This window comes from Lampetra planeri, unplaced genomic scaffold, assembly GCF_965212315.1.
Source record: "Lampetra planeri unplaced genomic scaffold, kcLamPlan1.2.h2 scaffold_292, whole genome shotgun sequence".
NCBI lineage: Eukaryota > Metazoa > Chordata > Hyperoartia > Petromyzontiformes > Petromyzontidae > Lampetra > Lampetra planeri.
The window spans coordinates 47,175-75,000 of NW_027615118.1; the positions used below are offsets into that span (position 1 = coordinate 47,175).

A 27,826-nucleotide genomic window follows, 5' to 3' on the forward strand; every position below is an offset into this window, starting at 1 on the left:
GGTCATGAAAGCCTGCATGCGTAATATTGGTCATGAAAGCCTACATGAGTAATATTGGTCACGAAAGCCTACATGAGTAATATTGGTCATGAAAGCCTGCATGCGTAATATTGGTCATGAAAGCCTACATGAGTAATATTGGTCGTGAAAGCCTGCATGAGTAATATTGGTCATGAAAGCCTGCATGCGTAATATTGGTCACGAAAGCCTACATGCGTAATATTGGTCACGAAAGCCTACATGAGTAATATTGGTCGTGAAAGCCTACATGCGTAATATTGGTCATGAAAGCCTACATGCGTAATATTGGTCATGAAAGCCTACATGAGTAATATTGGTCGTGAAAGCCTGCATGAGTAATATTGGTCATGAAAGCCTGCATGCGTAATATTGGTCACGAAAGCCTACATGAGTAATATTGGTCACGAAAGCCTGCATGAGTAATATTGGTCACGAAAGCCTACATGAGTAATATTGGTCATGAAAGCCTGCATGCGTAATATTGGTCACGAAAGCCTACATGAGTAATATTGGTCATGAAAGCCTGCATGCGTAATATTGGTCATGAAAGCCTGCATGAGTAATATTGGTCATGAAAGCCTGCATGAGTAATATTGGTCATGAAAGCCTGCATGCGTAATATTGGTCATGAAAGCCTGCATGAGTAATATTGGTCACGAAAGCCTACATGAGTAATATTGGTCGTGAAAGCCTGCATGAGTAATATTGGTCATGAAAGCCTGCATGAGTAATATTGGTCATGAAAGCCTGCATGCGTAATATTGGTCACGAAAGCCTACATGAGTAATATTGGTCATGAAAGCCTGCATGAGTAATATTGGTCGTGAAAGCCTGCATGAGTAATTTTGGTCACGAAAGCCTACATGAGTAATATTGGTCGTGAAAGCCTGCATGAGTAATATTGGTCATGAAAGCCTGCATGAGTAATATTGGTCATGAAAGCCTGCATGCGTAATATTGGTCACGAAAGCCTACATGAGTAATATTGGTCACGAAAGCCTGCATGAGTAATATTGGTCGTGAAAGCCTGCATGAGTAATATTGGTCACGAAAGCCTACATGAGTAATATTGGTCACGAAAGCCTGCATGCGTAATATTGGTCATGAAAGCCTACATGAGTAATATTGGTCGCGAAAGCCTACATGAGTAATATTGGTCACGAAAGCCTGCATGCGTAATATTGGTCATGAAAGCCTACATGAGTAATATTGGTCGCGAAAGCCTACATGAGTAATATTGGTCACGAAAGCCTGCATGCGTAATATTGGTCATGAAAGCCTACATGAGTAATATTGGTCGCGAAAGCCTACATGAGTAATATTGGTCACGAAAGCCTGCATGCGTAATATTGGTCATGAAAGCCTACATGAGTAATATTGGTCACGAAAGCCTGCATGAGTAATATTGGTCACGAAAGCCTACATGAGTAATATTGGTCACGAAAGCCTACATGCGTAATATTGGTCACGAAAGCCTGCATGAGTAATATTGGTCACGAAAGCCTACATGCGTAATATTGGTCACGAAAGCCTGCATGCGTAATATTGGTCACGAAAGCCTGCATGCGTAATATTGGTCACGAAAGCCTACATGAGTAATATTGGTCACGAAAGCCTGCATGCGTAATATTGGTCACGAAAGCCTGCATGCGTAATATTGGTCACGAAAGCCTGCATGCGTAATATTGGTCACGAAAGCCTACATGAGTAATATTGGTCACGAAAGCCTACATGAGTAATATTGGTCACGAAAGCCTGCATGCGTAATATTGGTCACGAAAGCCTACATGAGTAATATTGGTCACGAAAGCCTGCATGCGTAATATTGGTCACGAAAGCCTACATGAGTAATATTGGTCACGAAAGCCTGCATGCGTAATATTGGTCACGAAAGCCTACATGAGTAATATTGGTCACGAAAGCCTGCATGCGTAATATTGGTCACGAAAGCCTGCATGAGTAATATTGGTCGCGAAAGCCTGCATGAGTAATATTGGTCACGAAAGCCTGCATGCGTAATATTGGTCACGAAAGCCTGCATGAGTAATATTGGTCACGAAAGCCTGCATGAGTAATATTGGTCGTGAAAGCCTGCATGAGTAATATTGGTCGTGAAAGCCTGCATGAGTAATATTGGTCAAGAAAGCCTACATGAGTAATATTGGTCACGAAAGCCTGCATGAGTAATATTGGTCACGAAAGCCTACATGAGTAATATTGGTCGTGAAAGCCTGCATGAGTAATATTGGTCGTGAAAGCCTGCATGAGTAATATTGGTCAAGAAAGCCTACATGAGTAATATTGGTCACGAAAGCCTGCATGAGTAATATTGGTCGTGAAAGCCTGCATGAGTAATATTGGTCGTGAAAGCCTACATGAGTAATATTGGTCAAGAAAGCCTGCATGAGTAATATTGGTCGTGAAAGCCTACATGAGTAATATTGGTCAAGAAAGCCTGCATGAGTAATATTGGTCAAGAAAGCCTGCATGAGTAATATTGGTCGTGAAAGCCTACATGAGTAATATTGGTCAAGAAAGCCTGCATGAGTAATATTGGTCGTGAAAGCCTACATGAGTAATATTGGTCAAGAAAGCCTGCATGAGTAATATTGGTCGTGAAAGCCTGCATGCGTAATATTGGTCGTGAAAGCCTACATGAGTAATATTGGTCGCGAAAGCCTACATGAGTAATATTGGTCACGAAAGCCTGCATGAGTAATATTGGTCGTGAAAGCCTGCATGCGTAATATTGGTCGCGAAAGCCTACATGAGTAATATTGGTCGTGAAAGCCTACATGAGTAATATTGGTCACGAAAGCCTGCATGAGTAATATTGGTCGTGAAAGCCTGCATGAGTAATATTGGTCGTGAAAGCCTACATGAGTAATATTGGTCACGAAAGCCTGCATGAGTAATATTGGTCGTGAAAGCCTGCATGAGTAATATTGGTCGTGAAAGCCTACATGAGTAATATTGGTCGCGAAAGCCTGCATGAGTAATATTGGTCGTGAAAGCCTGCATGAGTAATATTGGTCGTGAAAGCCTACATGAGTAATATTGGTCGTGAAAGCCTACATGAGTAATATTGGTCGTGAAAGCCTACATGAGTAATATTGGTCGTGAAAGCCTACATGAGTAATATTGGTCACGAAAGCCTACATGAGTAATATTGGTCGTGAAAGCCTACATGAGTAATATTGGTCACGAAAGCCTGCATGAGTAATATTGGTCGTGAAAGCCTGCATGAGTAATATTGGTCGTGAAAGCCTGCATGAGTAATATTGGTCGTGAAAGCCTACATGAGTAATATTGGTCAAGAAAGCCTACATGAGTAATATTGGTCGTGAAAGCCTGCATGAGTAATATTGGTCGTGAAAGCCTGCATGAGTAATATTGGTCGCGAAAGCCTGCATGAGTAATATTGGTCGTGAAAGCCTGCATGCGTAATATTGGTCAAGAAAGCCTGCATGAGTAATATTGGTCACGAAAGCCTACATGAGTAATATTGGTCACGAAAGCCTACATGAGTAATATTGGTCACGAAAGCCTGCATGAGTAATATTGGTCGTGAAAGCCTGCATGAGTAATATTGGTCAAGAAAGCCTACATGAGTAATATTGGTCACGAAAGCCTGCATGAGTAATATTGGTCACGAAAGCCTACATGAGTAATATTGGTCACGAAAGCCTGCATGAGTAATATTGGTCACGAAAGCCTGCATGAGTAATATTGGTCAAGAAAGCCTACATGAGTAATATTGGTCATGAAAGCCTGCATGAGTAATATTGGTCATGAAAGCCTGCATGCGTAATATTGGTCAAGAAAGCCTACATGAGTAATATTGGTCACGAAAGCCTGCATGAGTAATATTGGTCAAGAAAGCCTGCATGAGTAATATTGGTCGTGAAAGCCTGCATGAGTAATATTGGTCGTGAAAGCCTACATGAGTAATATTGGTCGTGAAAGCCTACATGAGTAATATTGGTCACGAAAGCCTGCATGAGTAATATTGGTCAAGAAAGCCTGCATGAGTAATATTGGTCGTGAAAGCCTGCATGAGTAATATTGGTCAAGAAAGCCTGCATGAGTAATATTGGTCACGAAAGCCTGCATGAGTAATATTGGTCAAGAAAGCCTACATGAGTAATATTGGTCACGAAAGCCTGCATGAGTAATATTGGTCAAGAAAGCCTACATGAGTAATATTGGTCACGAAAGCCTGCATGAGTAATATTGGTCGTGAAAGCCTACATGAGTAATATTGGTCGTGAAAGCCTGCATGAGTAATATTGGTCAAGAAAGCCTGCATGAGTAATATTGGTCAAGAAAGCCTGCATGAGTAATATTGGTCGTGAAAGCCTACATGAGTAATATTGGTCACGAAAGCCTGCATGAGTAATATTGGTCAAGAAAGCCTGCATGAGTAATATTGGTCGTGAAAGCCTGCATGAGTAATATTGGTCAAGAAAGCCTGCATGAGTAATATTGGTCACGAAAGCCTGCATGAGTAATATTGGTCAAGAAAGCCTGCATGAGTAATATTGGTCACGAAAGCCTACATGAGTAATATTGGTCGTGAAAGCCTGCATGCGTAATATTGGTCATGAAAGCCTGCATGCGTAATATTGGTCACGAAAGCCTGCATGCGTAATATTGGTCACGAAAGCCTGCATGAGTAATATTGGTCACGAAAGCCTACATGAGTAATATTGGTCACGAAAGCCTGCATGAGTAATATTGGTCACGAAAGCCTACATGAGTAATATTGGTCACGAAAGCCTGCATGCGTAATATTGGTCACGAAAGCCTACATGAGTAATATTGGTCACGAAAGCCTGCATGAGTAATATTGGTCACGAAAGCCTGCATGCGTAATATTGGTCACGAAAGCCTGCATGAGTAATATTGGTCACGAAAGCCTACATGAGTAATATTGGTCACGAAAGCCTGCATGCGTAATATTGGTCATGAAAGCCTGCATGCGTAATATTGGTCATGAAAGCCTGCATGCGTAATATTGGTCACGAAAGCCTACATGAGTAATATTGGTCATGAAAGCCTACATGAGTGATATTGGTCATGAAAGCCTGCATGAGTAATATTGGTCATGAAAGCCTGCATGAGTAATATTGGTCATGAAAGCCTGCATGAGTAATATTGGTCATGAAAGCCTGCATGAGTAATATTGGTCACGAAAGCCTACATGAGTAATATTGGTCATGAAAGCCTGCATGCGTAATATTGGTCATGAAAGCCTGCATGCGTAATATTGGTCACGAAAGCCTGCATGCGTAATATTGGTCACGAAAGCCTACATGAGTAATATTGGTCACGAAAGCCTGCATGAGTAATATTGGTCGTGAAAGCCTGCATGAGTAATATTGGTCATGAAAGCCTGCATGCGTAATATTGGTCATGAAAGCCTGCATGCGTAATATTGGTCACGAAAGCCTGCATGCGTAATATTGGTCATGAAAGCCTACATGCGTAATATTGGTCACGAAAGCCTACATGAGTAATATTGGTCATGAAAGCCTACATGAGTAATATTGGTCACGAAAGCCTGCATGCGTAATATTGGTCACGAAAGCCTGCATGCGTAATATTGGTCACGAAAGCCTGCATGCGTAATATTGGTCGTGAAAGCCTGCATGAGTAATATTGGTCGTGAAAGCCTACATGAGTAATATTGGTCATGAAAGCCTGCATGAGTAATATTGGTCGTGAAAGCCTACATGAGTAATATTGGTCACGAAAGCCTGCATGCGTAATATTGGTCGTGAAAGCCTGCATGAGTAATATTGGTCGTGAAAGCCTACATGAGTAATATTGGTCGTGAAAGCCTACATGAGTAATATTGGTCATGAAAGCCTACATGAGTAATATTGGTCATGAAAGCCTACATGAGTAATATTGGTCATGAAAGCCTACATGAGTAATATTGGTCGTGAAAGCCTACATGAGTAATATTGGTCATGAAAGCCTACATGAGTAATATTGGTCGTGAAAGCCTACATGAGTAATATTGGTCGTGAAAGCCTACATGAGTAATATTGGTCACGAAAGCCTGCATGAGTAATATTGGTCACGAAAGCCTACATGAGTAATATTGGTCACGAAAGCCTACATGAGTAATATTGGTCACGAAAGCCTACATGAGTAATATTGGTCGTGAAAGCCTACATGAGTAATATTGGTCGTGAAAGCCTGCATGAGTAATATTGGTCACGAAAGCCTGCATGAGTAATATTGGTCATGAAAGCCTACATGAGTAATATTGGTCACGAAAGCCTACATGAGTAATATTGGTCACGAAAGCCTGCATGAGTAATATTGGTCGTGAAAGCCTACATGAGTAATATTGGTCGTGAAAGCCTGCATGCGTAATATTGGTCATGAAAGCCTGCATGAGTAATATTGGTCACGAAAGCCTGCATGCGTAATATTGGTCATGAAAGCCTGCATGAGTAATATTGGTCACGAAAGCCTGCATGAGTAATATTGGTCGTGAAAGCCTGCATGAGTAATATTGGTCACGAAAGCCTGCATGAGTAATATTGGTCGTGAAAGCCTGCATGAGTAATATTGGTCACGAAAGCCTGCATGAGTAATATTGGTCGTGAAAGCCTGCATGAGTAATATTGGTCGTGAAAGCCTGCATGAGTAATATTGGTCGTGAAAGCCTGCATGCGTAATATTGGTCGTGAAAGCCTGCATGAGTAATATTGGTCATGAAAGCCTGCATGAGTAATATTGGTCATGAAAGCCTGCATGCGTAATATTGGTCGTGAAAGCCTGCATGAGTAATATTGGTCGTGAAAGCCTGCATGAGTAATATTGGTCATGAAAGCCTGCATGAGTAATATTGGTCATGAAAGCCTGCATGCGTAATATTGGTCGTGAAAGCCTGCATGAGTAATATTGGTCGTGAAAGCCTGCATGAGTAATATTGGTCACGAAAGCCTGCATGAGTAATATTGGTCGTGAAAGCCTGCATGAGTAATATTGGTCACGAAAGCCTGCATGAGTAATATTGGTCGTGAAAGCCTGCATGAGTAATATTGGTCACGAAAGCCTGCATGAGTAATATTGGTCATGAAAGCCTGCATGCGTAATATTGGTCACGAAAGCCTGCATGCGTAATATTGGTCGTGAAAGCCTGCATGAGTAATATTGGTCGTGAAAGCCTACATGAGTAATATTGGTCACGAAAGCCTGCATGCGTAATATTGGTCGTGAAAGCCTACATGAGTAATATTGGTCACGAAAGCCTACATGAGTAATATTGGTCGTGAAAGCCTGCATGAGTAATATTGGTCACGAAAGCCTGCATGAGTAATATTGGTCACGAAAGCCTGCATGCGTAATATTGGTCGTGAAAGCCTACATGAGTAATATTGGTCGTGAAAGCCTACATGAGTAATATTGGTCGTGAAAGCCTACATGAGTAATATTGGTCGTGAAAGCCTGCATGAGTAATATTGGTCATGAAAGCCTACATGAGTAATATTGGTCATGAAAGCCTGCATGAGTAATATTGGTCACGAAAGCCTGCATGAGTAATATTGGTCGTGAAAGCCTACATGAGTAATATTGGTCATGAAAGCCTGCATGAGTAATATTGGTCGTGAAAGCCTACATGAGTAATATTGGTCATGAAAGCCTGCATGAGTAATATTGGTCATGAAAGCCTGCATGAGTAATATTGGTCATGAAAGCCTACATGAGTAATATTGGTCGTGAAAGCCTACATGAGTAATATTGGTCGTGAAAGCCTACATGAGTAATATTGGTCGTGAAAGCCTACATGAGTAATATTGGTCATGAAAGCCTGCATGAGTAATATTGGTCATGAAAGCCTACATGAGTAATATTGGTCGCGAAAGCCTGCATGAGTAATATTGGTCACGAAAGCCTGCATGAGTAATATTGGTCACGAAAGCCTACATGAGTAATATTGGTCACGAAAGCCTGCATGAGTAATATTGGTCGTGAAAGCCTGCATGAGTAATATTGGTCGTGAAAGCCTACATGAGTAATATTGGTCACGAAAGCCTGCATGAGTAATATTGGTCGCGAAAGCCTACATGAGTAATATTGGTCATGAAAGCCTACATGAGTAATATTGGTCGCGAAAGCCTGCATGAGTAATATTGGTCACGAAAGCCTGCATGAGTAATATTGGTCACGAAAGCCTACATGAGTAATATTGGTCACGAAAGCCTGCATGAGTAATATTGGTCGCGAAAGCCTACATGAGTAATATTGGTCGTGAAAGCCTACATGAGTAATATTGGTCGTGAAAGCCTGCATGAGTAATATTGGTCGTGAAAGCCTGCATGAGTAATATTGGTCGTGAAAGCCTACATGAGTAATATTGGTCACGAAAGCCTGCATGAGTAATATTGGTCGCGAAAGCCTACATGAGTAATATTGGTCGTGAAAGCCTACATGAGTAATATTGGTCGTGAAAGCCTGCATGAGTAATATTGGTCGTGAAAGCCTACATGAGTAATATTGGTCGTGAAAGCCTGCATGAGTAATATTGGTCGTGAAAGCCTGCATGAGTAATATTGGTCGTGAAAGCCTACATGAGTAATATTGGTCACGAAAGCCTGCATGAGTAATATTGGTCGCGAAAGCCTACATGAGTAATATTGGTCGCGAAAGCCTACATGAGTAATATTGGTCGTGAAAGCCTGCATGAGTAATATTGGTCGTGAAAGCCTACATGAGTAATATTGGTCGTGAAAGCCTGCATGAGTAATATTGGTCACGAAAGCCTGCATGAGTAATATTGGTCGTGAAAGCCTGCATGAGTAATATTGGTCATGAAAGCCTGCATGCGTAATATTGGTCACGAAAGCCTGCATGAGTAATATTGGTCGCGAAAGCCTACATGAGTAATATTGGTCGCGAAAGCCTGCATGAGTAATATTGGTCACGAAAGCCTACATGAGTAATATTGGTCGTGAAAGCCTGCATGAGTAATATTGGTCGTGAAAGCCTACATGAGTAATATTGGTCACGAAAGCCTGCATGAGTAATATTGGTCGTGAAAGCCTGCATGAGTAATATTGGTCGTGAAAGCCTGCATGAGTAATATTGGTCACGAAAGCCTACATGAGTAATATTGGTCGTGAAAGCCTGCATGAGTAATATTGGTCGTGAAAGCCTGCATGAGTAATATTGGTCGCGAAAGCCTACATGAGTAATATTGGTCGCGAAAGCCTGCATGAGTAATATTGGTCACGAAAGCCTACATGAGTAATATTGGTCGTGAAAGCCTGCATGAGTAATATTGGTCACGAAAGCCTGCATGAGTAATATTGGTCGTGAAAGCCTGCATGAGTAATATTGGTCGCGAAAGCCTACATGAGTAATATTGGTCGCGAAAGCCTACATGAGTAATATTGGTCACGAAAGCCTGCATGAGTAATATTGGTCGTGAAAGCCTGCATGAGTAATATTGGTCGTGAAAGCCTGCATGAGTAATATTGGTCACGAAAGCCTACATGAGTAATATTGGTCACGAAAGCCTACATGAGTAATATTGGTCGTGAAAGCCTACATGAGTAATATTGGTCACGAAAGCCTACATGAGTAATATTGGTCACGAAAGCCTACATGCGTAATATTGGTCGTGAAAGCCTGCATGAGTAATATTGGTCGCGAAAGCCTACATGAGTAATATTGGTCGTGAAAGCCTACATGAGTAATATTGGTCGCGAAAGCCTACATGAGTAATATTGGTCGTGAAAGCCTACATGAGTAATATTGGTCACGAAAGCCTACATGAGTAATATTGGTCGCGAAAGCCTACATGAGTAATATTGGTCACGAAAGCCTACATGAGTAATATTGGTCGTGAAAGCCTACATGAGTAATATTGGTCGCGAAAGCCTACATGAGTAATATTGGTCACGAAAGCCTACATGAGTAATATTGGTCGTGAAAGCCTGCATGCGTAATATTGGTCGTGAAAGCCTGCATGAGTAATATTGGTCGTGAAAGCCTGCATGAGTAATATTGGTCGTGAAAGCCTACATGAGTAATATTGGTCGTGAAAGCCTACATGCGTAATATTGGTCGTGAAAGCCTGCATGAGTAATATTGGTCACGAAAGCCTGCATGAGTAATATTGGTCACGAAAGCCTACATGAGTAATATTGGTCACGAAAGCCTACATGCGTAATATTGGTCGTGAAAGCCTGCATGAGTAATATTGGTCGCGAAAGCCTACATGAGTAATATTGGTCGTGAAAGCCTACATGAGTAATATTGGTCGCGAAAGCCTACATGAGTAATATTGGTCGTGAAAGCCTACATGAGTAATATTGGTCACGAAAGCCTACATGAGTAATATTGGTCGCGAAAGCCTACATGAGTAATATTGGTCACGAAAGCCTACATGAGTAATATTGGTCGTGAAAGCCTACATGAGTAATATTGGTCGCGAAAGCCTACATGAGTAATATTGGTCACGAAAGCCTACATGAGTAATATTGGTCGTGAAAGCCTGCATGAGTAATATTGGTCGTGAAAGCCTGCATGAGTAATATTGGTCGTGAAAGCCTGCATGAGTAATATTGGTCGTGAAAGCCTACATGAGTAATATTGGTCGTGAAAGCCTGCATGAGTAATATTGGTCGTGAAAGCCTACATGAGTAATATTGGTCGCGAAAGCCTGCATGAGTAATATTGGTCACGAAAGCCTACATGAGTAATATTGGTCGTGAAAGCCTGCATGAGTAATATTGGTCGCGAAAGCCTACATGAGTAATATTGGTCACGAAAGCCTACATGAGTAATATTGGTCGCGAAAGCCTACATGAGTAATATTGGTCACGAAAGCCTGCATGAGTAATATTGGTCGTGAAAGCCTGCATGAGTAATATTGGTCACGAAAGCCTGCATGAGTAATATTGGTCACGAAAGCCTACATGAGTAATATTGGTCGTGAAAGCCTGCATGAGTAATATTGGTCACGAAAGCCTGCATGAGTAATATTGGTCACGAAAGCCTACATGAGTAATATTGGTCGCGAAAGCCTGCATGAGTAATATTGGTCACGAAAGCCTACATGAGTAATATTGGTCACGAAAGCCTACATGAGTAATATTGGTCACGAAAGCCTGCATGAGTAATATTGGTCGCGAAAGCCTACATGAGTAATATTGGTCGCGAAAGCCTACATGAGTAATATTGGTCACGAAAGCCTGCATGAGTAATATTGGTCGCGAAAGCCTGCATGAGTAATATTGGTCGCGAAAGCCTACATGAGTAATATTGGTCGCGAAAGCCTGCATGAGTAATATTGGTCACGAAAGCCTGCATGAGTAATATTGGTCACGAAAGCCTGCATGAGTGATATTGGTCGTGAAAGCCTGCATGAGTAATATTGGTCACGAAAGCCTACATGAGTAATATTGGTCGCGAAAGCCTGCATGAGTAATATTGGTCACGAAAGCCTGCATGAGTGATATTGGTCGTGAAAGCCTACATGAGTAATATTGGTCGCGAAAGCCTACATGAGTAATATTGGTCGCGAAAGCCTACATGAGTAATATTGGTCGCGAAAGCCTACATGAGTAATATTGGTCACGAAAGCCTGCATGAGTAATATTGGTCGCGAAAGCCTACATGAGTAATATTGGTCACGAAAGCCTGCATGAGTAATATTGGTCACGAAAGCCTACATGAGTAATATTGGTCGCGAAAGCCTGCATGAGTAATATTGGTCGCGAAAGCCTACATGAGTAATATTGGTCACGAAAGCCTGCATGAGTAATATTGGTCGCGAAAGCCTACATGAGTAATATTGGTCGCGAAAGCCTGCATGAGTAATATTGGTCACGAAAGCCTGCATGAGTAATATTGGTCGCGAAAGCCTGCATGAGTAATATTGGTCACGAAAGCCTACATGAGTAATATTGGTCGCGAAAGCCTGCATGAGTAATATTGGTCACGAAAGCCTGCATGAGTAATATTGGTCGCGAAAGCCTGCATGAGTAATATTGGTCGCGAAAGCCTGCATGAGTAATATTGGTCGCGAAAGCCTGCATGAGTAATATTGGTCGCGAAAGCCTGCATGAGTAATATTGGTCGCGAAAGCCTGCATGAGTAATATTGGTCGCGAAAGCCTGCATGAGTAATATTGGTCGCGAAAGCCTGCATGAGTAATATTGGTCGCGAAAGCCTGCATGAGTAATATTGGTCGCGAAAGCCTGCATGAGTAATATTGGTCGCGAAAGCCTGCATGAGTAATATTGGTCGCGAAAGCCTGCATGAGTAATATTGGTCGCGAAAGCCTACATGAGTAATATTGGTCGTGAAAGCCTACATGAGTAATATTGGTCGCGAAAGCCTGCATGAGTAATATTGGTCGCGAAAGCCTGCATGAGTAATATTGGTCGCGAAAGCCTGCATGAGTAATATTGGTCGCGAAAGCCTACATGAGTAATATTGGTCGTGAAAGCCTGCATGCGTAATATTGGTCGTGAAAGCCTGCATGAGTAATATTGGTCGTGAAAGCCTACATGAGTAATATTGGTCGCGAAAGCCTACATGAGTAATATTGGTCGTGAAAGCCTGCATGAGTAATATTGGTCGTGAAAGCCTGCATGAGTAATATTGGTCGCGAAAGCCTACATGAGTAATATTGGTCGTGAAAGCCTACATGAGTAATATTGGTCACGAAAGCCTGCATGAGTAATATTGGTCGTGAAAGCCTACATGAGTAATATTGGTCGCGAAAGCCTGCATGAGTAATATTGGTCGTGAAAGCCTGCATGAGTAATATTGGTCGTGAAAGCCTGCATGAGTAATATTGGTCGTGAAAGCCTGCATGAGTAATATTGGTCGCGAAAGCCTGCATGAGTAATATTGGTCGTGAAAGCCTGCATGAGTAATATTGGTCGTGAAAGCCTACATGCGTAATATTGGTCGTGAAAGCCTGCATGAGTAATATTGGTCGCGAAAGCCTGCATGAGTAATATTGGTCGCGAAAGCCTGCATGAGTAATATTGGTCGCGAAAGCCTGCATGAGTAATATTGGTCGTGAAAGCCTACATGAGTAATATTGGTCGCGAAAGCCTGCATGAGTAATATTGGTCGCGAAAGCCTACATGAGTAATATTGGTCATGAAAGCCTGCATGAGTAATATTGGTCGTGAAAGCCTGCATGAGTAATATTGGTCGTGAAAGCCTGCATGAGTAATATTGGTCGTGAAAGCCTGCATGAGTAATATTGGTCGTGAAAGCCTGCATGAGTAATATTGGTCGTGAAAGCCTACATGAGTAATATTGGTCGTGAAAGCCTACATGCGTAATATTGGTCGTGAAAGCCTGCATGAGTAATATTGGTCGTGAAAGCCTGCATGAGTAATATTGGTCGTGAAAGCCTGCATGAGTAATATTAGTCGTGAAAGCCTGCATGAGTAATATTGGTCGTGAAAGCCTGCATGAGTAATATTGGTCGTGAAAGCCTGCATGAGTAATATTGGTCGTGAAAGCCTGCATGAGTAATATTGGTCATGAAAGCCTGCATGAGTAATATTGGTCGTGAAAGCCTGCATGAGTAATATTGGTCGTGAAAGCCTGCATGAGTAATATTGGTCGTGAAAGCCTGCATGAGTAATATTGGTCGTGAAAGCCTGCATGAGTAATATTGGTCGTGAAAGTCTACATGAGTAATATTGGTCGTGAAAGTCTACATGAGTAATATTGGTCGTGAAAGCCTGCATGAGTAATATTGGTCGTGAAAGCCTGCATGAGTAATATTGGTCGTGAAAGCCTGCATGAGTAATATTGGTCGTGAAAGCCTACATGAGTAATATTGGTCGTGAAAGTCTACATGAGTAATATTGGTCGTGAAAGCCTACATGAGTAATATTGGTCACGAAAGCCTACATGAGTAATATTGGTCGTGAAAGTCTACATGAGTAATATTGGTCGTGAAAGTCTACATGAGTAATATTGGTCACGAAAGCCTACATGAGTAATATTGGTCACGAAAGCCTGCATGAGTAATATTGGTCGTGAAAGCCTGCATGAGTAATATTGGTCACGAAAGCCTACATGAGTAATATTGGTCACGAAAGCCTGCATGAGTAATATTGGTCGTGAAAGCCTACATGAGTAATATTGGTCACGAAAGCCTACATGAGTAATATTGGTCACGAAAGCCTGCATGAGTAATATTGGTCGTGAAAGTCTACATGAGTAATATTGGTCACGAAAGCCTACATGAGTAATATTGGTCACGAAAGCCTGCATGAGTAATATTGGTCGTGAAAGCCTACATGAGTAATATTGGTCACGAAAGCCTGCATGAGTAATATTGGTCACGAAAGCCTGCATGAGTAATATTGGTCGTGAAAGCCTACATGAGTAATATTGGTCACGAAAGCCTACATGAGTAATATTGGTCACGAAAGCCTGCATGAGTAATATTGGTCGTGAAAGTCTACATGAGTAATATTGGTCATGAAAGTCTACATGAGTAATATTGGTCGTGAAAGCCTACATGAGTAATATTGGTCATGAAAGCCTGCATGAGTAATATTGGTCACGAAAGCCTACATGAGTAATATTGGTCGTGAAAGTCTACATGAGTAATATTGGTCACGAAAGCCTACATGCGTAATATTGGTCATGAAAGCCTACATGAGTAATATTGGTCATGAAAGCCTGCATGAGTAATATTGGTCACGAAAGCCTACATGAGTAATATTGGTCACGAAAGCCTACATGAGTAATATTGGTCACGAAAGCCTGCATGAGTAATATTGGTCGTGAAAGCCTACATGAGTAATATTGGTCGTGAAAGCCTGCATGAGTAATATTGGTCGTGAAAGCCTACATGCGTAATATTGGTCATGAAAGCCTGCATGCGTAATATTGGTCGTGAAAGCCTACATGAGTAATATTGGTCATGAAAGCCTGCATGAGTAATATTGGTCGTGAAAGCCTGCATGAGTAATATTGGTCATGAAAGCCTGCATGAGTAATATTGGTCATGAAAGCCTGCATGAGTAATATTGGTCGTGAAAGCCTACATGAGTAATATTGGTCATGAAAGCCTGCATGAGTAATATTGGTCGTGAAAGCCTACATGAGTAATATTGGTCATGAAAGCCTGCATGCGTAATATTGGTCGTGAAAGCCTACATGAGTAATATTGGTCATGAAAGCCTGCATGAGTAATATTGGTCGTGAAAGCCTACATGAGTAATATTGGTCATGAAAGCCTGCATGAGTAATATTGGTCGTGAAAGCCTGCATGAGTAATATTGGTCGTGAAAGCCTACATGAGTAATATTGGTCATGAAAGCCTGCATGCGTAATATTGGTCGTGAAAGCCTGCATGAGTAATATTGGTCGTGAAAGCCTACATGCGTAATATTGGTCACGAAAGCCTACATGCGTAATATTGGTCGTGAAAGCCTGCATGAGTAATATTGGTCGTGAAAGCCTACATGAGTAATATTGGTCGTGAAAGCCTGCATGAGTAATATTGGTCGTGAAAGCCTGCATGAGTAATATTGGTCGTGAAAGCCTACATGAGTAATATTGGTCGTGAAAGCCTACATGAGTAATATTGGTCGTGAAAGCCTGCATGAGTAATGTTGGTCGTGAAAGCCTGCATGAGTAATATTGGTCGTGAAAGCCTACATGAGTAATATTGGTCGTGAAAGCCTGCATGAGTAATATTGGTCGCGAAAGCCTACATGAGTAATATTGGTCGCGAAAGCCTACATGAGTAATATTGGTCGTGAAAGCCTACATGAGTAATATTGGTCGTGAAAGCCTGCATGAGTAATATTGGTCGCGAAAGCCTACATGAGTAATATTGGTCGCGAAAGCCTACATGAGTAATATTGGTCGTGAAAGCCTGCATGCGTAATATTGGTCGTGAAAGCCTACATGAGTAATATTGGTCGTGAAAGCCTGCATGAGTAATATTGGTCGTGAAAGCCTGCATGAGTAATATTGGTCGTGAAAGCCTGCATGAGTAATATTGGTCGTGAAAGCCTACATGAGTAATATTGGTCGTGAAAGCCTGCATGAGTAATATTGGTCGTGAAAGCCTACATGAGTAATATTGGTCGTGAAAGCCTGCATGAGTAATATTGGTCGTGAAAGCCTGCATGAGTAATATTGGTCACGAAAGCCTACATGAGTAATATTGGTCGTGAAAGCCTACATGAGTAATATTGGTCGTGAAAGCCTGCATGAGTAATATTGGTCGTGAAAGCCTGCATGAGTAATATTGGTCACGAAAGCCTACATGAGTAATATTGGTCGTGAAAGCCTGCATGAGTAATATTGGTCGTGAAAGCCTGCATGAGTAATATTGGTCACGAAAGCCTACATGAGTAATATTGGTCGTGAAAGCCTACATGAGTAATATTGGTCATGAAAGCCTACATGAGTAATATTGGTCATGAAAGCCTACATGAGTAGTATTGGTCGTGAAAGCCTACATGAGTAATATTGGTCGTGAAAGCCTACATGAGTAATATTGGTCATGAAAGCCTACATGAGTAATATTGGTCATGAAAGCCTGCATGAGTAATATTGGTCGTGAAAGCCTACATGAGTAATATTGGTCATGAAAGCCTACATGAGTAATATTGGTCATGAAAGCCTACATGAGTAATATTGGTCGTGAAAGCCTACATGAGTAATATTGGTCACGAAAGCCTACATGAGTAATATTGGTCGTGAAAGCCTGCATGAGTAATATTGGTCATGAAAGCCTACATGAGTAATATTGGTCATGAAAGCCTGCATGAGTAATATTGGTCGTGAAAGCCTGCATGAGTAATATTGGTCGTGAAAGCCTACATGAGTAATATTGGTCATGAAAGCCTACATGAGTAATATTGGTCGTGAAAGCCTGCATGAGTAATATTGGTCGTGAAAGCCTACATGAGTAATATTGGTCGTGAAAGCCTACATGAGTAATATTGGTCATGAAAGCCTACATGAGTAGTATTGGTCGTGAAAGCCTACATGAGTAATATTGGTCGCGAAAGCCTACATGAGTAATATTGGTCGCGAAAGCCTGCATGAGTAATATTGGTCGCGAAAGCCTGCATGAGTAATATTGGTCGTGAAAGCCTGCATGAGTAATATTGGTCGCGAAAGCCTGCATGAGTAATATTGGTCGTGAAAGCCTACATGAGTAGTATTGGTCGTGAAAGCCTGCATGAGTAATATTGGTCGCGAAAGCCTGCATGAGTAATATTGGTCGTGAAAGCCTGCATGCGTAATATTGGTCGTGAAAGCTTGCATGCGTAATATTGGTCGCGAAAGCCTGCATGCGTAATATTGGTCGCGAAAGCCTGCATGTGTAATATTGGTCGCGAAAGCCTGCATGTGTAATATTGGTCGTGAAAGCCTGCATGTGTAATATTGGTCGTGAAAGCCTGCATGCGTAATATTGGTCGTGAAAGCCTGCATGTGTAATATTGGTCGCGAAAGCCTGCATGTGTAATATTGGTCGTGAAAGCCTGCATGCGTAATATTGGTCGCGAAAGCCTGCATGTGTAATATTGGTCGTGAAAGCCTGCATGCGTAATATTGGTCGTGAAAGCCTGCATGAGTAATATTGGTCGTGAAAGCCTGCATGAGTAATATTGGTCGTGAAAGCCTGCATGCGTAATATTGGTCGTGAAAGCCTGCATGCGTAATATTGGTCGTGAAAGCCTGCATGAGTAATATTGGTCGTGAAAGCCTGCATGAGTAATATTGGTCGTGAAAGCCTGCATGTGTAATATTGGTCGTGAAAGCCTGCATGCGTAATATTGGTCGTGAAAGCCTGCATGCGTAATATTGGTCGTGAAAGCCTGCATGAGTAATATTGGTCGCGAAAGCCTGCATGCGTAATATTGGTCGTGAAAGCCTGCATGAGTAATATTGGTCACGAAAGCCTGCATGAGTAATATTGGTCGTGAAAGCCTGCATGCGTAATATTGGTCGTGAAAGCCTGCATGAGTAATATTGGTCGCGAAAGCCTGCATGAGTAATATTGGTCACGAAAGCCTGCATGAGTAATATTGGTCGCGAAAGCCTGCATGCGTAATATTGGTCGTGAAAGCCTGCATGAGTAATATTGGTCGCGAAAGCCTACATGAGTAATATTGGTCGTGAAAGCCTGCATGCGCAATATTGGTCGTGAAAGCCTGCATGAGTAATATTGGTCGTGAAAGCCTGCATGAGTAATATTGGTCGTGAAAGCCTGCATGAGTAATATTGGTCGTGAAAGCCTGCATGAGTAATATTGGTCGTGAAAGCCTGCATGCGCAATATTGGTCGCGAAAGCCTGCATGAGTAATATTGGTCGCGAAAGCCTGCATGAGTAATATTGGTCGTGAAAGCCTGCATGCGTAATATTGGTCGTGAAAGCCTGCATGAGTAATATTGGTCGTGAAAGCCTGCATGAGTAATATTGGTCGTGAAAGCCTGCATGAGTAATATTGGTCGTGAAAGCCTGCATGAGTAATATTGGTCGTGAAAGCCTGCATGCGCAATATTGGTCGCGAAAGCCTGCATGAGTAATATTGGTCGCGAAAGCCTGCATGCGTAATATTGGTCGTGAAAGCCTGCATGCGCAATATTGGTCGTGAAAGCCTGCATGAGTAATATTGGTCATGAAAGCCTACATGAGTAATATTGGTCACGAAAGCCTGCATGCGTAATATTGGTCATGAAAGCCTGCATGAGTAATATTGGTCACGAAAGCCTGCATGCGTAATATTGGTCATGAAAGCCTGCATGAGTAATATTGGTCACGAAAGCCTGCATGCGTAATATTGGTCGTGAAAGCCTACATGAGTAATATTGGTCGCGAAAGCCTGCATGCGTAATATTGGTCATGAAAGCCTGCATGAGTAATATTGGTCATGAAAGCCTGCATGCGTAATATTGGTCATGAAAGCCTGCATGAGTAATATTGGTCATGAAAGCCTGCATGCGTAATATTGGTCATGAAAGCCTACATGAGTAATATTGGTCATGAAAGCCTGCATGAGTAATATTGGTCATGAAAGCCTGCATGCGTAATATTGGTCATGAAAGCCTACATGAGTAATATTGGTCATGAAAGCCTGCATGCGTAATATTGGTCATGAAAGCCTACATGAGTAATATTGGTCATGAAAGCCTACATGAGTAATATTGGTCATGAAAGCCTGCATGAGTAATATTGGTCGTGAAAGCCTACATGTGTAATATTGGTTGCTCCGTGTTCAACGTACGTACGGTAGACGTGGAACATCTTTGCCAACTTTGGGACGTGGGGCCCAGCGTTGGCCCAGCAACTTTCCCTAACGACGTGAGCTCGGCGCGGCTTTGCTCGGTGAGAAATTGACACTTCTGAGACCCCTAGTGACTTGAGGGAGTCGGGCGAGGAGGAGGAGACGTTTTTCGGTTTGGACATGTTTGTTGTAGTACAGAGTTAGACTGATGGCCTTAATCTAAGTTGTCTTGTGGTTGTTGTTGTTGTTTGACTTGCATCCCACTGGGATTTTTGCACACAGCGTTGGTGTACGGTGCTTTTTCTGCAATATTTTTGCTGTCTTTTCTTGGATTTTCTGTTTGCACATAGTCACTTTAAGATGTTTTCTTGTTCAGAAACGTCGTGATTTTTGTTTTTATTTTATTTTACTTTCTACGTGACTTTACCGAAAAAACCTAAGAAGATGATTCCTTGCAGTCACGAAAGCTTCAAATCTAGAATTTTCTTGTTCATGTTTTAGTTTTTTTGTTTGTTGCGGTTGCACCCGATTCAAGAGCCGAATGGCTCACAGGGCTATACCTAATACATGAAATTGAACTTAAACTAATAAATGAACTGAACTGAAATAAATGAACTGAAGTCATCGCAGCGGGCGGCCGCACGACAAACTGCGCGTCGATTGTAAAAATGCCTTCGCTGTTAAATGACGCGGATAGACGCATTTGCCCGGACGTAAAATAAATAAGTGGGAAAAAACTCGCCACTCGGCATTCTTTACGAACGAAAAAGAACCGCGCATACCGAGCGAATTAAAACCTCCTCCCACTTGCTGCTGCTGCTGCCAAGCAAAATCAAACCTCAATATCTGGGCGAAGTGGCTCATCACCTGGAAATGTCGAGCGAGCAGCCAACATCATCCGCTGGCGTAGGGCCACGGAGTCTGTGGGGCAGCGAGTCTGTGGGGCAGCGAGTCTGTGGGGCAGCGAGTCTGTGGGGCAGCGAGTCTGTGGGGCAGCGAGTCTGTGGGGCAGCGAGTCTGTGGGGCAGCGAGTCTGTGGGCAGCGAGTCTGTGGGGCAGCAAGTCTGTGTGGTGGGGCTGGAGGGAGGGGGTTGGGGGGAGGGGCGGGGTTGGGGGGTGCCCATGTCATCAATTTCACCACGACTCACATCGACCACTTGAAGCCACTGATTCACTCATTCACTCACTCACTCATTCACTCACTCACTCATTCACTCACTCACTCATTCACTCACTCACTCATTCACTCACTCATTCACTCACTCACTCACCCATTCACTCACTCACTCATTCACTCACTCACTCATTCACGCGTCCCTGTACGTATCTATGTATAATTATTCATTAAGCGCCCATCACAGCCCTGCCCAGGTAGTGCAGGGGGGCGATGATTTTGACGCGAGCCTTGTCAAGACGAGGGTGAACAAGCCACAGGAATGCACCTCTTAACGCGGGCTGCAATCGTTCGCTGCAACCGCTCGCTGCAACCGCTCGCTGCAACCGCTCGCTGCAACCGCTCGCTTCAACCGCTCGCTGCAATCGTTCGCTTCAACCGCTCGCTGCAACCGCTCGCTGCAATCGTTCGCTTCAACCGCTCTCTGCAACCGCTCGCTGCAACCGCTCGCTGCAACCGCTCTCTGCAACCGCTCGCTTCAACCGCTCTCTGCAACCGCTCGCTGCAACCGCTCGCTTCAACCGCTCGCTGCAATCGTTCGCTTCAACCGCTCTCTGCAACCGCTCGCTTCAACCGCTCGCTTCAACCGCTCGCTGCAATCGTTCGCTTCAACCGCTCTCTGCAACCGCTCGCTGCAACCGCTCTCTGCAACCGCTCGCTGCAACCGCTCGCTTCAACCGCTCGCTGCAATCGTTCGCTTCAACCGCTCGCTGCAACCGCTCGCTTCAACCGCTCTCTGCAACCGCTCGCTTCAACCGCTCGCTTCAACCGCTCTCTGCAATCGTTCGCTTCAACCGCTCGCTGCAACCGCTCGCTGCAACCGCTCGCCGCCGTCTTGCCGCGCACGAGGGCACAGCCCCTTGCGATTGCCCGCTCCGAGATCCGACGTGGGCTTCCGTCTACCGAGCGAACACAGCGTTCGTATGAGGCCACCGCGCTCGTCGCACGCAACAAAGTGCTCGGGGTTCTGACCTCCGCCGATCACGACGACGCGCTCTGGGCTCTGCTATCGGGGTCGTTCAATAACAGAGGTCGCAACTGGGTACCCGAAACCTGCACCCTACCCGATACCCGGCTACCCGTACCCGGCCGGGTACGGGTACGGGTACCCGTTTGCGACCCTGGTGCGGACGGGTACAGGTACGGGTAGGCCGTGAGTCACTGGTGAGTCACCGTTTGTCACTCATTTCCCAACGTCTTGTCTCTTCTCACAATTCAAGTTCCTAGAATCAACCCACCCGCGCCTGCAACATGGCTTCATCCCAGAGGTCGCAATCAGGTACCCGATACTCGTACCCTACCCGTACCCGGCCGGGTACGGGTAGGGTACGGGTACGGCCGGGTACGGGTAGCCGTTTGCGACCCTGGTGCAGCCGGGTACGGGTAAGGAATCAAAACCCGTTTGCGACCTCTGCTCAATAGCGAGAGCGCTCAGGGGGGTGCTCTGCCTGTCGGATGCATCGGAGGAAGCCATCCCCCCCCCACCATCAGTGAGACCGTGAAAGTTGAACCGGATGTTGAGTCGTCGCCTGGCCGACACCACGACGTGTAGCGCAGTATCAGCGACAAGGCAACTCTACGGGACGTCTGGCAAAAAAAAACCATTACGAATCGATCTTGATTTGAAGCTTTCGTGACTGCAGGAATCCATATTCTTTGGTTCTTTAGGTAAAGTGACGTGGGTAGAAAATGAAATGAATCACGACGTTTCCATCGCAAGACAAGCGGTCGTGCTCAGGCGGAAAAAATAGAATCCAGCAGTGGAGCTGCTGAACCAGCAAAAGAGCAGCTACAACAATTACGAATCGTCAGCGTCGACAACATCGTCTGGCACGCGTCGTGACGGGCACCGCGTGACTTTACCGAAAAAACCCTAAGAATATGAATTATTTATTATTAAAATTAAAAATTAAAATTATTTTTTATTTTTTACCTACGTGACTCTACCGAAAAAAACCTAAGAATATGAATTATTTATTATTAAAATTAAAAATTAAAATTATTTTTTATTTTTTACCTACGTGACTCTACCGAAAAAAACCTAAGAATATGAATTATTTATTATTAAAATTGAAAATTAAAATTATTTTTTATTTTTTTACCTACGTGACTCTACCGAAAAAAACCTAAGAATATGAATTATTTATTAAAATTTTAAATTAAAATTATTTTTTATTTTTTACCTACGTGACTACCGAAAAAAACCTAAGAATATGAATTTTTTATTATTAAAATTAAAAATTAAAAATCTTTTTTATTTTTTTACCTACGTGACTCTACCGAAAAAAACCTAAGAATATGAATTTTTTATTATTAAAATTAAAAATTAAAATTATTTTTTATTTTTTACCTACGTGACTCTACCGAAAAAAACCTAAGAATATGAATTTTTTATTATTAAAATTAAAAATTAAAAATCTTTTTTATTTTTTTACCTACGTGACTCTACCGAAAAAAACCTAAGAATATGAATTTTTTATTATTAAAATTAAAAATTAAAATTATTTTTTATTTTTTACCTACGTGACTCTACCGAAAAAAACCTAAGAATATGAATTTTTTATTATTAAAATTAAAAATTAAAAATCTTTTTTAGTTTTTTACCTACGTGACTCTACCGAAAAAAACCTAAGAATATGAATTTTTTATTATTAAAATTAAAAATTAAAATTATTTTTTATTTTTTACCTACGTGACTCTACCGAAAAAAACCTAAGAATATGAATTTTTTATTATTAAAATTAAAAATTAAAAATCTTTTTTAGTTTTTTACCTACGTGACTCTACCGAAAAAAACCTAAGAATATGAATTTTTTATTATTAAAATTAAAAATTAAAATTATTTTTTATTTTTTACCTACGTGACTCTACCGAAAAAAACCTAAGAATATTGTACAGTGCTGCTGACTACTTGCTGCTGCTGCTGCTGCATCAACATTCCCCGGCCGAGTCCCGTGCCGACTTCCGCGGGAAGTGTGCCCATACAATGCCCTCGCCGCCTCGCCGTGAACCGGTCCTGGGCCTCCCCTAGGTCGACTCGGCCTCGAATCGGTTAGCTGGCGCGGTGCGTAAACATCGCCACTGGGGAGACAAAGGCGGCCGGGAGTGGCGCTGGCCACACACCCACCCACCTCGTGTGCCACAGTGCCGGCCTTCGTAGGCGCTCGCTAACAGCACAGCACTTGCCACTACAATCTGTTGAGGCTATACGGGGCGGGGGGCGATCTTTGTCTTTGTGGAAGGAAACCGCGAAGCCCCGGAGAGAGAGAGTCCACACGCGAGAGGCAGGCCAGGCCACGGTCAACCTCCTCCAACACGACGACGATTTCGGCGTGCCAGTTCTTTTTTGCGGTCGCACGAAAGCTTTGGCACTGCATGCGTCGCCCTGATAAGTAGCGTTTGAAAGAGACGTTTCCGCAATTAGCGACGGCAGCAACAATATTTTGTAAAAAAATATTTCCCCCACGGTGGAAAGTTACGCGAAGAATGGTGACAGGGACTTGAGTTGCGAGACCAAAAGGAAGGGGGGGGTAGATTATCGGATTGCCAGCAGCAATAACACTTCTAGATTTGAAGCTTTCGTGACTGCAAGGATTCATACTCTTAGTTCGTTCGGTAAAGTCACCATGTAGGTAAAAAATGAAATTAATTTTAATTTCATTTTTTAGCAATAACACTGGTCAACAAAAAAAAAAATTCTGGCCTGGACTTTTGCAGCTGTTTTAGACTAATTTCAGGGTGCCGATTCCAAATCTGATCTCAGATTTGCTCTATCACATCTCAATTTTATGCTATCGGCATACCCCATTTTCATTGATTTTACCCGAAATTAACTCTGTCACTTATGATTGCAAGTTGTTGCGAGTCAGTGACTGCTTTAGTGTTAAATATGGTGCTGTATTTTTAAGATAGTGTGTTTATAATATAATTTTATTTAGATAAATATGGTGCTGTATTTTTAGGATAGTGTGTTTATAATATCATTCTATGTAGATATCCACATTTATTTAATATTTTTCTTCCGCAGTTTTTATTGAAAATGCAATATTTGAGATCTCAAAAACCTGATGTGATAGACAGAAACTGATGCCAGATTTGGATTCAGCACCCCACAAAATCACCTTCAAACCGTTGGAATACCTTATGCCAGAAAAAGTGTGTTGACCAGTGTAACCAATGAGGGGTTGTTTTTGGTTGCGTCGATGTGAATGTGTCCATTTTAAACAATTGCTGTGGGTTTAAACGTCCCCGCGGGTTTACTCTCCAACACGCAACCGGCGGTGCTGAACTCCTAACTCATTGGCCTCGTTTGACGACACATTTATTTTCACGCAATTTAACCCAAAGACACCTCCTGTGGGTAAATATTGGTCGCGGAAACCGACTACCACCGAGTGATGAATGAAAAATGGTTTCAACGCGTTCGTCAATAACAATAACAACGTGTGTGGCCTTAAATATATAATAGGCGACGTTTCGGGCAATGGGCCTTCTTCATGGCACATATTTACATGCGCCGCGGTGGCGAGATGTTAACTACCTCGCCAGGTGCACGTGGGTTTGATCCACAAACCTGACACCTGCTGCTGTACATTTGGAGTTTGCGAGTCTCTCTCTCTCTCCCCGTGGTGAGATGTTGACTACCTCGCCTGGTGTACAGGAGGCCGTGGGTTCGATCCACAAGCCTGACGCCTGCTGCTGTACATTTGGAGTTTGCGTGTCTCTCTCTCTCTCCCCGTGGTGAGATGTTAACTACCTCGCCCGGTCCGCAGGTGCGCGTGGGTTTGATCTACAACCCTGACGCCTACTGCTGTACATTTGGAGTTTGCACGTTTCTCTCTCCCCGTGGTCGCGTGGGCTTTTCTCCAGCCCTTTGGGTTTTTTCCCCGTCCATGTTTAGAATAAACGTCACACGCGTTCGTAGAGTATTTGGCTGCTGTAAGTTTCCACGCGATGAGCCCACTTCGTGCGAGCGATCATTTGCGGTGGCCAGGTCGCTTGTGAAAAGAGAGCTGCACCAACTCGGTAGGGCCTGACACCCGGTGAGTTGTACGCCTTTTGGCGTCATCTGGTCCAACACCAATGGAGACTATGCTCTAAGAAAAGCTGTCTCGGATGTGGACCAATCAACTTCAAGGACAGTGCATATCAATATCATTATCAGAGTTGTTTCTTTTTGTTTGCATTTTGACTGCTTGTGTTGTGCTTATTGCAAACATGATGCCTTGTATAAAGGTGTCAGTTTTTGTACCAGTTGAAAGGGTAAAAACCTACTACTGTATTTTGCCACTGGTAAAGGAGATGTCTCATAGTGTAATTTTCGTAGTTTTCAGTTTACATCACCGGGTGCTTTCGAGGCGCCCGCGGTGCCGCTGCAGAGTTCCAAACGGAGCGATGGAATCGTGTGCGGAGATCGCCCGGCCTCTGCCCGTTGCGCACACGCCATGAGCCGTTCCTGAATTGTTTCGTCGCTGTCCCCTTTACCCCGCGTCCGATCAACCGCAGACTGACGGAGCATCGGCGACGCAGGGGTGGACAACTTCTTGACCGGTTTCGCCCGCGTTGGGGCTCATCAGTGAGCTCGGAGTCTTCCCCCCAATGCGCTCCCTTCGTGGAATCTGAGGCTAAAGGTAAACAGCTGTTGGTGTGTTTACGCGGCCATTCACGCGCCGGCTTTACGCGAGCAGCAGTCTAAAGTCTCGCGGCAGTAAAACGACAATGATCCCATCACGATGGTGTGTGTCTTTTTTGGTGGCTTGCTGTGCGTCTGTGTGTGTCTCTTGTGTGTGTGTGTCTTGTGTGTGTGTGTCTCTTGTGTGTGTCTTGTGTGTGTGTCTTGTGTGTGTGTGTCTCTGTGTGTGTGTCTCTGTGTGTGTGTCTTGTGTGTGTGTGTCTCTTGTGTGTGTGTGTCTCTTGTGTGTGTGTGTGTCTTGTGTGTGTGTGTGTCTTGTGTGTGTGTGTCTCTTGTGTGTGTGTGTCTCTTGTGTGTGTGTCTCTTGTGTGTGTGTGTCTTGTGTGTGTGTGTCTTGTGTGTGTGTGTCTCTTGTGTGTGTGTGTCTCTTGTGTGTGTGTGTCTCTTGTGTGTGTGTGTCTCTTGTGTGTGTGTGTCTCTTGTGTGTGTGTGTCTCTTGTGTGTGTGTGTCTTGTGTGTGTGTGTCTCTTGTGTGTGTGTCTCTTGTGTGTGTGTGTCTTGTGTGTGTGTGTGTGTCTTGTGTGTGTGTGTGTCTCTTGTGTGTGTGTCTCTTGTGTGTGTGTGTCTGTGTGTGTGTGTCTCTTGTGTGTGTGTGTCTTGTGTGTGTGTGTCTTGTGTGTGTGTGTCTCTTGTGTGTGTCTCTTGTGTGTGTGTGTCTCTGTGTGTGTCTCTTGTGTGTGTGTGTCTCTGTGTGTGTGTCTCTGTGTGTGTGTGTCTCTTGTGTGTGTGTGTCTCTGTGTGTGTCTCTTGTGTGTGTGTGTCTCTGTGTGTGTGTCTTGTGTGTGTGTGTGTCTCTTGTGTGTGTGTGTCTCTTGTGTGTGTGTGTTTCTTGTGTGTGTGTGTCTCTTGTGTGTGTCTCTTGTGTGTGTGTGTCTCTTGTGTGTGTGTGTCTCTGTGTGTGTGTCTCTTGTGTGTGTGTGTCTCTTGTGTGTGTGTCTCTGTGTGTGTGTCTCTTGTGTGTGTGTGTCTCTTGTGTGTGTGTCTCTTGTGTGTGTGTGTCTCTGTGTGTGTGTCTCTTGTGTGTGTGTGTCTCTTGTGTGTGTGTCTCTGTGTGTGTGTTTCTTGTGTGTGTGTGTCTCTTGTGTGTGTCTCTTGTGTGTGTGTGTCTCTTGTGTGTGTGTGTCTCTGTGTGTGTGTCTCTTGTGTGTGTGTCTCTTGTGTGTGTGTGTCTCTTGTGTGTGTGTGTCTCTGTGTGTGTGTCTCTTGTGTGTGTGTGTCTCTGTGTGTGTGTCTCTTGTGTGTGTGTCTCTTGTGTGTGTGTGTCTCTTGTGTGTGTGTGTCTCTTGTGTGTGTGTGTCTCTGTGTGTGTGTCTCTTGTGTGTGTGTGTCTCTTGTGTGTGTGTGTCTCTGTGTGTGTGTCTCTTGTGTGTGTGTGTCTCTTGTGTGTGTGTCTGTGTGTGTGTGTCTCTGTGTGTGTGTCTCTGTGTGTGTGTCTTGTGTGTGTGTCTTGTGTGTGTGTCTCTGTGTGTGTCTCTTGTGTGTGTATGTCTCTGTGTGTGTGTCTCTGTGTGTGTCTCTTGTGTGTGTGTGTCTTGTGTGTGTGTGTCTTGTGTGTGTGTCTTGTGTGTGTGTCTCTTGTGTGTGTGTCTCTGTGTGTGTCTCTTGTGTGTGTGTGTCTTGTGTGTGTGTGTCTTGTGTGTGTGTGTCTTGTGTGTGTGTGTCTTGTGTGTGTGT

General features: G+C 43.4%; 1 long non-coding RNA gene across 1 annotated transcript in view; it reads left to right on the forward strand.

Annotated features, from left to right (window-relative positions):
- The window catches only part of LOC144740770 (uncharacterized), a 63,267-nt gene that overhangs the window by 23,342 nt on the left and 12,099 nt on the right, over nucleotides 1-27,826 (forward strand). Inside the window, exon 2 of the long non-coding RNA XR_013589767.1 lies at nucleotides 25,966-26,090. This is a non-coding gene — a long non-coding RNA (uncharacterized LOC144740770). The remainder of the gene's footprint in view (nucleotides 1-25,965; nucleotides 26,091-27,826) is intronic.